Source organism: Eriocheir sinensis, chromosome 29, assembly GCF_024679095.1.
Source record: "Eriocheir sinensis breed Jianghai 21 chromosome 29, ASM2467909v1, whole genome shotgun sequence".
In the NCBI taxonomy this organism is placed as follows: domain Eukaryota; kingdom Metazoa; phylum Arthropoda; class Malacostraca; order Decapoda; family Varunidae; genus Eriocheir; species Eriocheir sinensis.
This window is the reverse complement of record NC_066537.1, coordinates 5,113,256-5,128,255: the sequence shown is the minus strand read 5'-3', so window position 1 is coordinate 5,128,255 and position 15,000 is coordinate 5,113,256. Positions and strand designations below refer to the sequence as shown.

The 15,000-nt window shown below is 44.1% G+C and overlaps 2 protein-coding genes, 1 long non-coding RNA gene and 4 other non-coding genes across 12 annotated transcripts in view; 1 reads left to right on the top strand and 6 right to left on the bottom strand.

Moving 5' to 3' along the window:
• Positions 1-9,881, top strand: part of LOC127004850 (uncharacterized) — an 89,882-nt gene extending 80,001 nt beyond the window's left edge. The window contains exon 3 of one of the 4 annotated variants that reach the window (XR_007758054.1): positions 6,814-9,881. This is a non-coding gene — a long non-coding RNA (uncharacterized LOC127004850). The remainder of the gene's footprint in view (positions 1-6,813) is intronic. The other 3 variants (XR_007758056.1, XR_007758057.1, XR_007758055.1) reach the window with 3 other exon arrangements.
• LOC127004846 (bicaudal D-related protein homolog) overlaps positions 1-15,000 on the bottom strand; it is a 140,630-nt gene that overhangs the window by 44,459 nt on the left and 81,171 nt on the right. The gene's annotated exons all lie outside the window — the stretch shown is intronic.
• The window catches only part of LOC127004845 (uncharacterized), a 112,969-nt gene that overhangs the window by 71,154 nt on the left and 26,815 nt on the right, over positions 1-15,000 (bottom strand). The gene's annotated exons all lie outside the window — the stretch shown is intronic.
• Trnav-cac (transfer RNA valine (anticodon CAC)) lies at positions 1,309-1,381 on the bottom strand. Its single transcript has one exon. It is a non-coding gene; the product is annotated as a tRNA-Val (tRNA).
• On the bottom strand, positions 1,875-1,946 carry Trnae-cuc (transfer RNA glutamic acid (anticodon CUC)). The gene has a single exon. It is a non-coding gene; the product is annotated as a tRNA-Glu (tRNA).
• Positions 3,171-3,252, bottom strand: Trnas-aga (transfer RNA serine (anticodon AGA)). The gene has a single exon. It is a non-coding gene; the product is annotated as a tRNA-Ser (tRNA).
• Trnai-aau (transfer RNA isoleucine (anticodon AAU)) lies at positions 4,165-4,238 on the bottom strand. The gene has a single exon. It is a non-coding gene; the product is annotated as a tRNA-Ile (tRNA).

The window sequence follows — 15,000 nt, the reverse complement described above, 5'->3', positions numbered from 1 at the left end:
ATTTATAATCTGCTAATCTTCCTCATTACATTCATCCTCCTCCTCCTCCTCCTTTCCTCCTTAATCGTGTATCTCTTCCACTGTTTCCCTTTCTAATCTTCTAATCTTCCTCCTTACATTCCTCCTCCTCCTCCTCCTTTCCTCCTTAATCGTGTATCTCTTCCACTGTTTCTCTTTCTAATCTTCTAATCTTCCTCCTTACATTCCTCCTCCTCCTCCTCCTTTCCTCCTTAATCGTGTATCTCTTCCACTGTTTCCCTTTCTAATCTTCTAATCTTCCTCCTTACATTCCTCCTCCTCCTCCTCCTCCTCCTTTCCTCCTTAATCGTGTATCTCTTCCACTGTTTCTCTTTCTAATCTTCTAATCTTCCTCCTTACATTCCTCCTCCTCCTCCTCCTCTTCTCCTTAATCGTGTATCTCTTCCACTGTTTCCCTTTCTAATCTTCTAATCTTCCTCCTTATATTCCTCCTCCTCCTCCTCCTCCTCCTCCTCTTCTCCTTAATCGTGTATCTCTTCCACTGTTTCCCTTTCTAATCTTCTAATCTTCCTCCTTATATTCCTCCTCCTCCTCCTCCTCCTCTTCTCCTTAATCGTGTATCTCTTCCACTGTTTCCTTTTCTAATCTTCTCATCTTCCTCCTTATATTCCTCCTCCTCCTCCTCCTCGTCTCCTTAATCGTGTATCTCTTCCCCTGTTTCCTTTTCTAATCTTCTAATCTTCCTCCTTATATTCCTCCTCCTCCTCCTCCTCTTCTCCTTAATCGTGTATCTCTTCCACTGTTTCCCTTTCTAATCTTCTAATCTTCCTCCTTACATTCCTCCTCCTCCTCCTCCTCTTCTCCTTAATCGTGTATCTCTTCCACTGTTTCCCTTTCTAATCTTCTAATCTTCCTCCTTATATTCCTCCTCCTCCTCCTCCTCCTCCTCTTCCCCTTCCTCTTTATTAGGTGATGCTTCTAATTCTTTTTATTCCCTCTTTTTCTCCCTTCCTTCTTTTCCTCCCTGTTTTCCCTTCTCTCCCTCCTCTCCTTTCTCTTCTTTCTTTCCTTTCCTTCTTTCCCTCTCTCATTTTTATTCCTCCCTTCTCTTCCTTTTCTCCTTTTTCTTCCTTATCTTCCCTTCCTTCTTTCCCTCCCTCCCTTCTCTCCCTCCCCTGTATTTCTCCCTTCCCTTCCCTCCTCTCTTCTCTCCCTCTCTTCAAAACACTATAAAAAGGAAAAAGGTATAGGAAGGGGAAATAAAGGAAGGGAAGAAGAGAAGGAATGGGAAGGAAAACCGAGAAAAAAGAAAAGTAAAAAAAAATACTATGTTTTCGCCCGGGATCGAACCGGGGACCTTGCGCGTGTGAGGCGCACGTGATAACCACTACACTACGAAAACCTGAAGAGAGAGGAAGGGGCGGCAATTTTGTCCGCCTCTCTCTCTCTCTGTGTGTGTGTGTGTGTGTGTGTGTGTGTGTAATTCACCTCTTGGTCTGCTGCGGGTCCCACTCAAACACAACGCACTGCAACAACGAGGTCACAACTCCTTGCCTGACGTCGCGTACCTACTCGCTGCTAGGTGAACAGGGGCTACACGTGAAAGAAGATAAACCCAAATTATCTTCACCCAGCTGGGGTTGTGGGGCAGACGCTCTATCCACTGAGCTACCGGGCCGTGTGTGTGTGTGTGTGTGTGTGTGTGTGTGTGTGTGTAGGTCTGTCTGTCTGTCTGTCTGTATGTATGTATAAATGTAGCTATAAGTCTCTCTCTCTCTCTCTGCACACAATATATAGCAAATAATAAAAACCTCCCTATACTAGAAATTAACCTACCTTATACACACATCAAACACAAAACATAGAATAAATAATAAAATAAAATCTAAAACAACTTCCCGTGCCGGGAATCGAACCCGGGCCTCGCGGGTGAGAGCCGCGTATCCTAGCCACTAGACCACACGGGAGATGGAAGGAACAGGAGTGTGTGTTTGTTTGTGCGTGTTTGTATGGGGAGGGAATATAAGGGAAGGGAAAGAGGAATGGAAAGGAAGGGAAGGGAGGGAAGGAAGGGAACGAAGGAAAGGGCAGGGATGGTAAGGAAAGGGAAGTGCAGATAAAGGTAAGGAAGGGAAGGGAAGGGAAGGGAAGGGAAGGGAAGGAAATGAAGGAAGGGGAAGGGATGAGGACGGGAAGGGAGGAAAGGGAAGGATGGTTAGGAAAGGGAAGGGAAGATAAAGGTAAGGAAGGGAAGGGAATTAAGGGAGGGAAGGAAGGAAAGGGAAGGGATGGTAAGGAAAGGGAAGTGCAGATAAAGGTAAGGAAGGGAAGGGAAGGGAATGAAGGAAGGGGAAAGGATGAGGAAGGAAAGGGAGGAATTAAAGGGTCGAGGAGATGGTAAGGAAAGGAAAGTGAAGATAAAGGTAAGGAAGGGAAGGGAAGGGAAGGGAAGGAAATGAAGGTAGGGGAAGGGATGAGGACGGGAAGGGAGGAAAGGGAAGGGATGGTTAGGAAAGGGAAGGGAAGATAAAGGTAAGGGAAGGGAAGGGAAGGGAGGAAGGAAAGGGAAAGGATGGAAAGGAAAGGGAAGCGAAGATAAAGGGAAAGAATTTAAGGGTACCGTAGGGAAGGGAAGGAAGGAAAGGGGAAGGGATGAGGAAGGGAAGGGAGGGAAGGAAGGAAAGGGGAAGGGATGAGGAAGGGAAGGGAGGGAAGGAAGGAAAGGGAGGGGATGGTAAGGGAAGGAAAGTGAAGATAAAGGTAAAGAAGGGTACCGTAGGGAAGGGAAGGAAGGAAAGGGGAAGGGATGAGGAAGGGAAGGGAGGGAAGGAAGGAAAGGGAGGGGATGGTAAGGGAAGGAAAGTGAAGATAAAGGGAAAGAAGGGTACCGTAGGGAAGGGAAGGAAGGAAAGGGGAAGGGATGAGGAAGGGAAGGGAGGGAAAGGGAAGTGAAGATAAAGGAAAGGAAGGGAAAGGAAGGAAGGAAAGGTAAATGAATTCTGTCATCTGATTAAATAAATTTCTCTCTCTCTCTCTCTCTCTCTCTCTAAAGCTAAGATAACACAAATATAAATAAACAGAAAGAAGAATAACAGAAACATTACCTCTCTATCAATACATTACTATCTATAAACATAATACTAGCCATCCATCCCAATTACTAAATAAAAAAAAGAGTCCCACCAATGTGCCGCAGTGAGTAGGATTCGAACCTACGCGGGAAGATCCCATCTGATTTCTAGTCAGACGCCTTAACCACTCGGCCATCACTGCTGCTGGGAAGAGCGAGGGGATAAGGGTCAAAAGGGGAGGCTTAACTAGAATGGCAGAATAAGGAGAAAGGAAGGGAAGGGGGAGAGAGAGAGAGAGAGAGAGAGAGAGAGAGAGAGAGAGAGAGAGAGAGAGAGAGAGAGAGAGAGAGAGAGGAAATGGAGAGAAATGATGAGAGGAGGGAAGGAGAGGAAAGGTAAGGGAAGGGAAGGGAAAGTAGGAGAGGGATCTCGAAGGACAGGAAGGGAATTGGGAAGGGAAGGGAAAGGAAGGGAAAAGGAGGGTAAGGGAAGGGTTAGAGAGATAGGGAAGAGGAAGGGAAGGAATTAAAAAGGAAGGGAATTGGTACGTAAAGCTTGGGAAGGGGAGAGAAATATGATCGAAGGATAAGGAGGTAATTTAAGGAAGGGAAGGGAGAAGAAAGGGAAGGGAAGGGAATATTAATTAAGAGAGTATAAAGGGAGAGCAATGATCAAAGGCCACTGCTTCAAGGGTTAAAAGGGGGAGCTTAAGCTAGTAGAATGGGGGAATAAGGGGAAGGGGTGAGAGAAGAGAAAGGAAGGGAAGGGAAAGGAAGGAAAGGGAAGGGGGGAGAAATGAAGGGAGAAGGGAAGGAGAGGGGAGGAAGAGAAGAGAAAGTAGGAGAGAGAAGGAGGGAAGATAAATGAAGGAGAGGGAACGGAAGGGAGAAGAAAGGGAAGGGAAGGGAAGAGAAGGGAAGGGAAGAAAATTAAAGAAAAAAAAGATAAGGGAAGGATCGAGAGGTATAAGTTAAGAGGAGGAAGAGGAATAAGAGAGAGAGAGAAAAACACACCACAAAAAAAACACAAACAACCAACAAACAAACACACACACACACACACACACAAAATAAATAAATAAATAAGTAAAAAATAAAAAGTGACCACATGTCCTTGGCCCGTAAGGGGATCGAACCCTCGACATCCGCGTTATTAGCACGGCGCTCTAACCAACTGAGCTAACAGGCCGATGGGAAGGGAGAAAGAAGAGAGGTTTTACAAAGAGAGAGAGAGAGAGAGAGAGAGAGAGAGAGAGAGAGAGAGAGAGAGAGAGAGAGAGAGAGAGAGAGAGAGAGAGAGAGAGAGAGAGAGAGAGAGAGAGAGAGAGAGAGAGAGAGAGAGAGAGAGAGAGAGAGAGAGAGAGAGAGAGAGAGAGAGAGGAAGAAAGGAAGGAGAGGGGAAGAGAAACGAAGGAAGGGGAGGAGGAAGAGGAGGGAAGAGATCGAAGGGTAAGGAAGGGAAGGAGGAGAGAAGAGAGAAGAGAGAAGGAAGAGGAGAGAGAAGGGAGGGAAAGGAAGGAATGGAGAGGGGAGGAAAATATTAATTGAAGGAAGGGAAGAGGAGGGGAGGGGAGGAGAGGAAAAGGAAGAGGAGGAGAAGGGAAGAATTAAAAGGGAAAGGAATGGAAGGGAAAGGAAGGGAAAATAAGAGAAAGGGGAAGGAAATTAAGGGAAGAAAAAAAATGGAAAATAATGGAAAAAGAAAAAAAACAAAAAAATAGAAAATAATGAAAATGGAGAGAGAGAGAGAGAGAGAGAGAGAGAGAGAGAGAGAGAGAGAGAGAGAGAGAGAGAGAGAGAGAGAGAGAGATGCTATAACCACCCAACAGAAGAAGGAATGAGAGAGAGAGAGAGAGAGAGAGAGAGAGAGAGAGAGAGAGAGAGAGAGAGAGAGAGAGAGAGAGAGAGAGAGAGAGAGAGAGAGAGAGAGAGAGAGAGAGAGAGAGAGAGAGAGAATGAATGGGCAGGGAGGAACCACCATTACCTAATATGTAACCAAAACCGGATTGCACCTCCACCATCATCACCACCACCACCACCACCTCCAACACCAGTATATAGCCTAATACCCTCCTGGCATCTTCACCACCACCACCACCACCACCACCACCAGCATCACGTACCACCATGGGGCATATCCTCGTCAACACCGCCATTATTCAACACCTGAGGAACCAAACTATAGAATCCCATACAATCCAAAATGGGGAGGTCTTCGATGCCACACTAAATACACAAGACTTTTCTAGTATAGTTTCATTAAATTTGTGAACTTAAATATAAACACCAGACACTATACAAGGAAATTTCGAAGGCTCTGGTATTGGTTTGGGAGCTTAATTACTAACCGATCATGGGGATCTGTGAAACGGCCCAATTCAACAGTCCAACACAGTCATTGTAAGCGCCCAAAACAAACTATATTATCCACAATGATTCGTTATTTCTACTCAATACCAGATACTAAAGAGATTTCTAGTGTGGTTTTCTAAAGTTTCCCTCTTTTTATATCAACGCCAAACACTATATACAAGGAGTTTTCGTAGTATTTTGTGTTTGGTTAGGGAGCTTACAAACTTGTTGGATTGGACTGTAAAACTGGCCCTTACCCCGAGTATCAAAAGGGCATAGGTCCCCAACCCAAATGACCTCGAGGGCCGCATTGCCCATTATCCGTGATCAGCCCGCGGGCCGCACCCAAGAAACAACACCACCTTTAATATAAAATACGATATATGGACTTTATTGACAAGAAATAGATGTTTTAATTTTAATGTCATAGGCTCTCTTAGCACTGCAGGGCCACATAAACGATCCTAAGATGATCGAGAGACATACCGTAACCTGGGATGCTGCCATAGATAGCTAATAGACGCTAGTATGTCCTGTTTTCTCTCTCTTATATTAATGCATTGTGCCATACGAGGGTCAAAATTATGTTAGTATTATCACAGATGCTGACCAGAGATGAGATAGACCGTAACCTAGGATGCTGCGTCTTGGTCTTGGTCTTGGCGCACCGTAAAAAAGGCAGAATGTAAACAAAGGGAAGCGTCCACTGCCTCTAAAACCCGCCCCTAAAAATACTGAAGAAGAAGAAGAAGGGGATTTAAAGGGATACAAGGAAGGAAAGGTAGGAAGAACATCACCTAATTTATTTCCTCCCTTCCTTCCTCGTCTTTTCCTCCTCCTCCTCCTTCATGACCGCCAGTATCTTCTCTTTCTCCTCCTCCTCCTCCTCCTTCCTTCATGTCCTCCTCCTCCTCCTCCAGCATCTTCTCTTCCTTCTTCAGTCTCCTCCTCTTCCTTCCTCAGCATCTTCTCTTCCTTCCCTCCCTCCTCTTCCTTCCTTTCCTCCTCTTCTCCATTCACCAACACACACACACACACTAAACAACAACAAAAAAAAAAAAACATAATAAACATAAACAATACTAAATTAAAACAACAATTATGATTCCCCAGAGACCAACCCCAAGCTGACCTGACTCGAGAGGATGCTGCGTGACCTGACCTCAGTGCTGGTGGGGGGGTCGCGGGGCCTCCCTCCCCTCCTCTCCTTCCTCTTCAAGCTTGCCTGGGCCTCCCGCGTACGGCTGCCCTTAATAATCGCCGTCGGGTTCATGGTGACCAACATCCACCTGAGACTGGAGATAAATGTGAATATTGAGGTCGGCGAGGATGAGGCAGCTGGCGGCGGAGGAGGAGGAGGAGGGCAGCGGGTGAATGAGGAGGAGGAAGAGGAGACGGAGGAGGAGGTGGAGGTGTAAGGAGGAAGACGAAGGAAGAGGGAGAGAAGAAGAAAAAGGTGGTGGAGGTTTAGAGTAGTGGAAGAGGAAGGAGGAGGAGGAGGAGGAGGAGAGAAGATTATAGTGCAAAGGAAAAATTTGGAAAAGGAAGATGTTTAGAGGAGGAGGAGGAGAAGATGTTGAGAAGAAAGAGAGGAAGAGAGAAGGAGGAGATAATAATGGAGGAGGAAGAGATGTAGAAGTGGAGAAGGACAAGTGTGAAAATGTGGAATTAGAAAGAAATGGCGGAGGAGGAGGAGGAGGAGGAGGAAGATAAGAAACAGTACAGAAAGAAACAAAATAAGGATGAAGAAGAAAACAGAAAAGAAGGAGAAGAAAACAAAAAGAAATTAGAAGAATGAAGAAAGATGGAAATTAATTGTGGTGTGTGTGTGTGTGTGTGTGGAGAGAAAAGGAAAAAAAAAGAAAGAAAAGAAAGGAAAAGAAAAGAACGAATGTGCTGGAAAAATGAAGAAAAACAAGAAAAAAAGAATTATGTGTTGTAAAGAAGAAAAAGAAGTGTGTGCGTGTGACCTAACTGTGATAATAACTAAAAAAAACAATAAGACATTAACCTAACATGACCTACAGCTGCAACCTCCCTGACCCCAAAACCCCAAGTGCATAGTGACCTGACCCCAAGCCCGGCATAGCACCCACCCCCCCCCCCCCCCCCCCAAGCCAAGCGAGTGTAAGGGTTCAGAACGCATTATCTGGGTCATTAAACTCAAGTGTTCCCAGTCTCGTAAATGTGAAATGGTATTGTTTAAATGCTTTCCGAGAGAGGGTTGGAATGTCCTCTGTTGACATATGTGGGTTTCAATGCTTTAGCTAACTTACTATATATATATACTGCCATTTTTATTATTATTATTGTTATTGTTTTGTTGGTAACTGTGACCCTGTTGCCGTTAGTCTAAGTTGGTCAATGGTTGTGTTTCTCTTTCTATCTACCTATCTCTTTCATCATCGCTGTCATAATTTCCATCCTTTGTTTAATTCTCTTCTATTCTCTTTCCCTTCCCTTTTTTCTAATGGTCATGGGGATGGAAGGGAGGAAGAATGGCAGGAATTTAGGGAGAGGAAAGGGAAAGAAAGGGAGGGGAAGGGAAGGAACGAGAGGAAAGAAATAGGAGTAGGAAGGGAGAGGGAGGAAGAAATGGGAAGAGGGAAAGGAAAGGAACAAGAAGCAAAGAGGAAAGAAATAGGAGTAGGAAGGGAGAGGGAGGAAGAAATGGGAAGAGGGAAAGGAAATAGATAGGAAAGGAAAGGAACAAGAAGCAAAGAGGAAAGAAATAGGAGTGGGAAGGGAGAGGGAGGAAGAAATGGGAAGAGGGAAAGGAAATAGATAGGAAAGGAAAGGAACAAGAAGCAAAGGGGAAAGAAATAGGAGTAGGAAGGGAGAGGGAGGAAGAAATGGGAAGAGGGAAAGGAAATACGTAGATAGGAAAGGAAAGGAACAAGAAGCAAAGAGGAAAGGAGAGAGAGAAGAGGAAGGGGATTCTTCGTGCTCTTTGGGGACTACTCTTGAAGGGGTGACTGCCATATTTAGAGGAGTGTTCAGCTTCCTTTCTAGATTCTTGTTGTGGTTTTATTTCATGCTTTTTTATTAATCTATTGTCAACACATTTTCTACTTATATTGTTTCCTTCCTTAGGTTGTCTATTTGTTGTTTATCTGGTGTGGATCTGTTATTTCAGGCTCGCAATGCCTCCTTTCTCGGCATATACTGCATTTCACCCACCCACTGATATAAAGGCTTGGCTGTGTGTTGATGAGGCTACTAATACTGATACCTGGACACACACCAATCCTCGTAGACAGGGGGCTTCGTGGTGCAGTGGTTAGCACACTCGGCTCACAATCGAGAGAGCCCGGGTTCGATTCCCGGGCGAAGTGGAAAAATTTGGACAGCTTTTCTGATACCCTACGCCCCTGTCCACCCAGCAGTGAATGGGTACCAGGTATTAATCAGGGGTTGTGTCCCGTCTCCTGGGATCTGTTCCCTTCTCCTATAATTCCTTCCCCTTCTGTCTCTCTCTGGCATATGACCACAGATGTTGCACCAACTAAACAAAACTTTCCAACTTTCCTTGTAGATGACTGACTTCACACACCAATCCTTGTAGACAGACTGATTTCACACACCAATCCTCATAGACAGACTGACTTCACACACCAATCCTTGTAGACAGACTGATTTCACACACCAATCCTTGTAGACAGACTGATTTCACACACCAATCCTTGTAGACAGACTGATTTCACACACCAATCCTCATAGACAGACTGACTTCACACACCAATCCTTGTAGACAGACTGATTTCACACACCAATCCTCATAGACAGACTGACTTCACACACCAATCCTAGTAGACAGACTGATTTCACACACCAATCCTTGTAGACAGACTGATTTCACACACCAATCCTCATAGACAGACTGACTTCACACACCAATCCTTGTAGACAGACTGATTTCACACACCAATCCTCATAGACAGACTGACTTCACACACCAATCCTTGTAGACAGACTGATTTCACACACCAATCCTTGTAGACAGACTGATTTCACACACCAATCCTCATAGACAGACTGATTTCACACACCAATCCTCATAGACAGACTGACTTCACACACCAATCCTTGTAGACAGACTGATTTCACACACAAATCCTCATAGACAGACTGACTTCACACACCAATCCTCGTAGACAGACTGACTTCACACACCAATCCTCATAGACAGACTGACTTCACACACCAATCCTCATAGACAGACTGACTTCACACACCAATCCTCGTAGACAGACTGACTTCACACACCAATCCTCGTAGACAGACATTTCACACACCAATCCTCGTAGACAGACTGACTTCACACACCAATCCTCGTAGACAGACTGACTTCACACACCAATCCTCGTAGACAGACTGACTTCACACACCAATCCTCATAGACAGACTGACTTCACACACCAATCCTCGTAGACAGACTGACTTCACACACCAATCCTCATAGACAGACTGACTTCACACACCAATCCTCGTAGACAGACATTTCACACACCAATCCTCGTAGACAGACTGACTTCACACACCAATCCTCATAGACAGACTGACTTCACACACCAATCCTCGTAGACAGACTGACTTCACACACCAATCCTCGTAGACAGACTGATTTCACACACCAATCCTCGTAGACAGACTGATTTCACACACCAATCCTCGTAGACAGACTGATTTCACACACCAATCCTCGTAGACAGACTGATTTCACACACCAATCCTTGTAGACAGACTGATTTCACACACCAATCCTTGTAGACAGACTGACTTCACACACCAATCCTCGTAGACAGACTGACTTCACACACCAATCCTCGTAGACAGACATTTCACACACCAATCCTCGTAGACAGACATTTCACACACCAATCCTCGTAGACAGACTGATTTCACACACCAATCCTTGTAGACAGACTGACTTCACACACCAATCCTCGTAGACAGACTGACTTCACACACCAATCCTCATAGACAGACTGATTTCACACACCAATCCTCGTAGACAGACTGATTTCACACACCAATCCTCGTAGACAGACTGATTTCACACACCAATCCTCGTAGACAGACTGACTTCACACACCAATCCTCATAGACAGACTGACTTGGCTAAGCGACTAAATTGGCAAAAGTCCGTGCTCTCCATTTAACCCGGTAGCAGCGATGGGCCAAATTTGTGCCATGATTTTAAACCCCCAAAAATAGATCATACATAATCTGATCACAAATGCTTTGATATATATTATGAAATAGTTCGTGTGAGTGGTGATTTTTTCTCCTTTTTCGCGCTTAGAGGGACCATTAAGAAACATGATCCCTGGTGCTACCGGGTTAACGAGGGAGAAATCTTTGAAAAACAACAACTGATGCCTTTCCCTAATAAAGAGGAGATATGTTAATACTAATTGTGATTGTGAGAGCTGCAGGTGGTGTGACGCGTATGTGTGTGTGTGTGTTGGACAAGCTATTATTGGAGACTAGGCTTAAGTGTTTTGTAAGGAACGGCTTAAACATAAGGAAATAAATAAGAAAAGAATGAGAACAGATAAAGAGAACAGCAGTTAGCGTATGTATGTGTGTGTGCTCGTATTAAAGAAGCACTTATAATACTATGATCTGTATGATTATGAAACAATAAATATAACCCTTGAAAAACTTATAATGTTCCTGTCACCTAATTTTTTTTATCATTGTGAACTCAGCCATAGAGAATTTGTTAAAAGAAAAACAAATTGACTTTCGCAGGTATAATACAGTGATTGGTTTTCAAGATAATAATAGTAATAATAATAATAATGATAATAATAGGTTTTCACTTACGATTTATTTTCCTCTTCCTCTTCTTCATTACCATTTCCTTCTTCATCATCATCTTTCTCTTCTTCCTCCTTTGTTACTACCATCATCTTTTCCTCCTTCATCTTCTTCTCCTCATTTCTCTTCTTCCATACTTCCATTCTTTCTTCCTCTCATTTTCTTCCTTCCCTCTTCCTCTTCTTCTTCCTCCTCTTCTCCATTCATGACCACAAAACACACACACACACACACATACCAAAACACTTCATCAATATATATATTTTTATTTCTCACATCATTCTTCTCTCTCTCAACCTCATCTTCTTCCTCCTCCTTTTCTTCTTCCTCTTCTTGGTCCTTAAAAGTATTCATACATAAAATAAAAGAATAGAAAATAGCATAAAAAATACATTGCTATATTTTACTACGTTCGTTGACAGGTCGATTAATTTTAAAGGCCAATAAGGTACAAGGGTCTGAAGGTGTGCTAGGGTCAGGAGGGGTCCATTAGGGTTCACTAGGGTCCAGGAGGGGCAGTGGCCAAGGCAAGAGTGGACTGACTGCTACAGTTACTAACTGCCAAGAGATATAGAGAAAAATATATATGTAAGTTTGTATAGACCAAGGTGACCGAACACCGCCTCCGGGGGGGGTCCACTGTGTCAGGGGGACGGCGAGAGACAGGCTGACACACACACTAAATAATTCACAACACACAGTGTAATATATATATATATATATATATATATATATATATATATATATATATATATATATATATATATATATATATATATATATATAATAATAATAATCATGATGATAACAATATTCCATATTCACAGCATCAGATGAAGACAAACAACAGCTTAAACATTTTTACACAATAATGAATGCACAGACTGATACAGTACGGACACACACACCGCCGGGTGCAGCGGCCCGTGGTATTGGCAGATTTTTGAGGGCATCATGAGTCCATGGGGGGGGAATGGGGGTGAGGGAACCCAGCAGACACAGGCCAGGGAAATAAAAAAATAAAAAAATAAAAAAAACATTTTTGGGGGCATTCTGAGACTGATATAGAAAATACTGGGGGGGCTACAGCCCCCCTAGCCCCCTAGAAATTATGGCCCTGTACACACACCCACACACACACACACACACACACAGACAACATAAAACAACAACAACATCATCAACAGAACAAAGTAATTATGTATTAGTGGTAAGATGGATGGTAACGCAGAAGTACTTACTAAAACCATTACCAACCAACACAGGCAGGCACCCACAACCCTCCGAGAGGCAGCACCATACACCCTACTGACAGCATGACAGAACACATTATATAACTGTCCTCTTTCACTAACCCTCTCCTCCCTCCCTTTCCCCCTTGGCAGGAGTTGCAGGCTGTTCCCAAAGGCATTACAGATCACTTGTTTTCTCCATTAGGTTTAGCTGGGACTGATTTAGGGCTGACTGGGGGCTGAAAACTGGTTGACTGATTGGTTGCTTGGTCAGTAGGTTCATATCCCAGTTCCTTATGCAAGATTCTACTGGTGAGAGATTGAAATTAGGACAAATTGGGTTTATGTGGGACTGAATGAGGCTGGTCTAGGGCTGACTGGGGGCTGAAAACCGACTGGCTGATTGACTGGTAGATTGGTAGACTCATATCCCACTTCCTTATGCAAGATTCTACTGGTGAAAGATCAAGTTTGGGATGCCTTGAGCTGATCTGGGACTATGTGGGGCAGATCTAGGGCTGACTGGGGGCTGAAAACTGAACTGAAATGGTTGGTGAGTCAACATCCCACTTCCTTATGCAAGATTCTACTGGTGAGAGATCGAAATTAGGATGAATTGGGCTTAGCTGGCACTGCATGGGGCTGATTTAGGGCTGACAGGGGGCTGAAAAGTGAACTGAACTGGTCGGTGAGTCAATATCCCACTTCCTTATGCAAGATTCTACTGGTGAAAGATCGAGTTCGTAAGTTTTTAAGATTAAACAAAATTGTACGAGTTTTTTTTTCATTTTCTCAATTTTTTTTTGTCTTTTCTAACTCACTGTCTTTCTTTTCCTTCTTGTTTGTCAGTTAGTTTGTTTGTTTGTTTGGCACTGTAAAAATATATATATACGTGTGGGAGAGTCTTCTGTGATCTCTCTCTCTCTCTCGCATGACATCCCTTATAGTACGACACATTTCTTCCTCCTCCTCCTCCTCTTCCTCTTTCTTCTTCTTCATCTTCTTTATAATCATTCTTTTCCATCTCTTCCTCTTCTTTATCTTCTTTCTCCTCCTCCTCTTCTTCTTAATCTTCCTTTTTTCAATCTATTCCTTCTTTTTCCTCCTCCTGTCTTTATCTTCTCCATTTTTCCTCCTCCTCCTCCTCCTCCTCCTTCTCCTTCACCCCTATCACAGCCTCAGAGCACATCCCACCACAGCACAAACACACACCACTCACTACATGACTGTCTGTATAACTGGTTCTGAGTCTGTCGCTGAACCGGCTGCTCGAACTGACTCTCTGGGCACTGACAACCTCTATAACGCACCACGAAAGGGCATGACTGTCTGTATAACTGGTTCTGAGTCTGTAGCTAAAGTGGCTGCTTGAACCGACTCTCTGGGCACTGACAACCTCTATAACACACCACTAAAGGGATTGAACTCTATGGCTATGGTATTAAAGGTCCCGGTCTCACATTATGGCTGTTTCCTAAGGTCACAGAGAGAATTAACCGGGTTTTCATGGATGGGTTTTCCAGATCAAGCCACAGAAGTCGGGTCAAACTATCACTGGGGTCACAAAACAGTCCATGAAAAAGCCCGGTAACTTCCAATAGCTCCCATTATGAGTGTTTCCCAAGGCAGAAGTCGGGTCAAACCATCACTGGGGTCACAAAACAGTCCATGAAAAAGCCCGGTAACTTCCAATAGCTCCCATTATGAGTGTTTCCCAAGGCAGAAGTCGGGTCAAACTACCACTGGGGTCACAAAACAGTCCATGAAAAAGCCTGGTAACTTCCAATAGCTCCCATTATATGACTGTTTCTCAAGGCAGAAGTCGGGTCAAACCATCACTGGGGTCACAAAACATCATCATCATCATTATCGTTTAATGTCCATTTATTCCCTATGGTGGGATTCGACGGGATATGAGCCTCCTCCACTGTTGCCGGTCCATAGTCATTTCTTCCGGGTCACAAAACAGTCCATGAGAATCCCTGCAGCACCTTCCATGGGAGACTTCAAACTGGGAAACTGAGGTGATGATCGTTTCAGAATATACAGGCTTTTGTGGCTGTGAACGGACCCTCACAACACTGCCCTATGGAGTTCACTTACAGTCCGACATAGAGTTCAAATACAGTCCGCAGTAGAGTCCACACGCAGTCCACAGGTGAGTTTGAATGTACGTAGCCATGAGAGAGAAGGTTGAACTCAACGTAACAAACACTGGAGTTGAAAAATGGAGTCGGAAATCAGAGGTCTATAATACACAAACAAAGATTCAATGTGTTTTTCTATAGATGGCGGAAGGACTATCACGACACTTATACTTTTTGGAAATAGTGAGAATATGGAATTCTAGAAGGGCTGCGAGCGTTACGAAAGCTGCCGTTATTTTGTGAGTTGGTAACATAGTACATTTGACAACCGTAGCAGTAAGGGAGAGCTTGTAACATGGCCATAGAAGAGGGTGTAGGACTTCTAGGGTGCAAAACACGATATCCTACGCATATTCACCACCTAAGGACCTCTGGGTAACATAGGTCAAGGGTT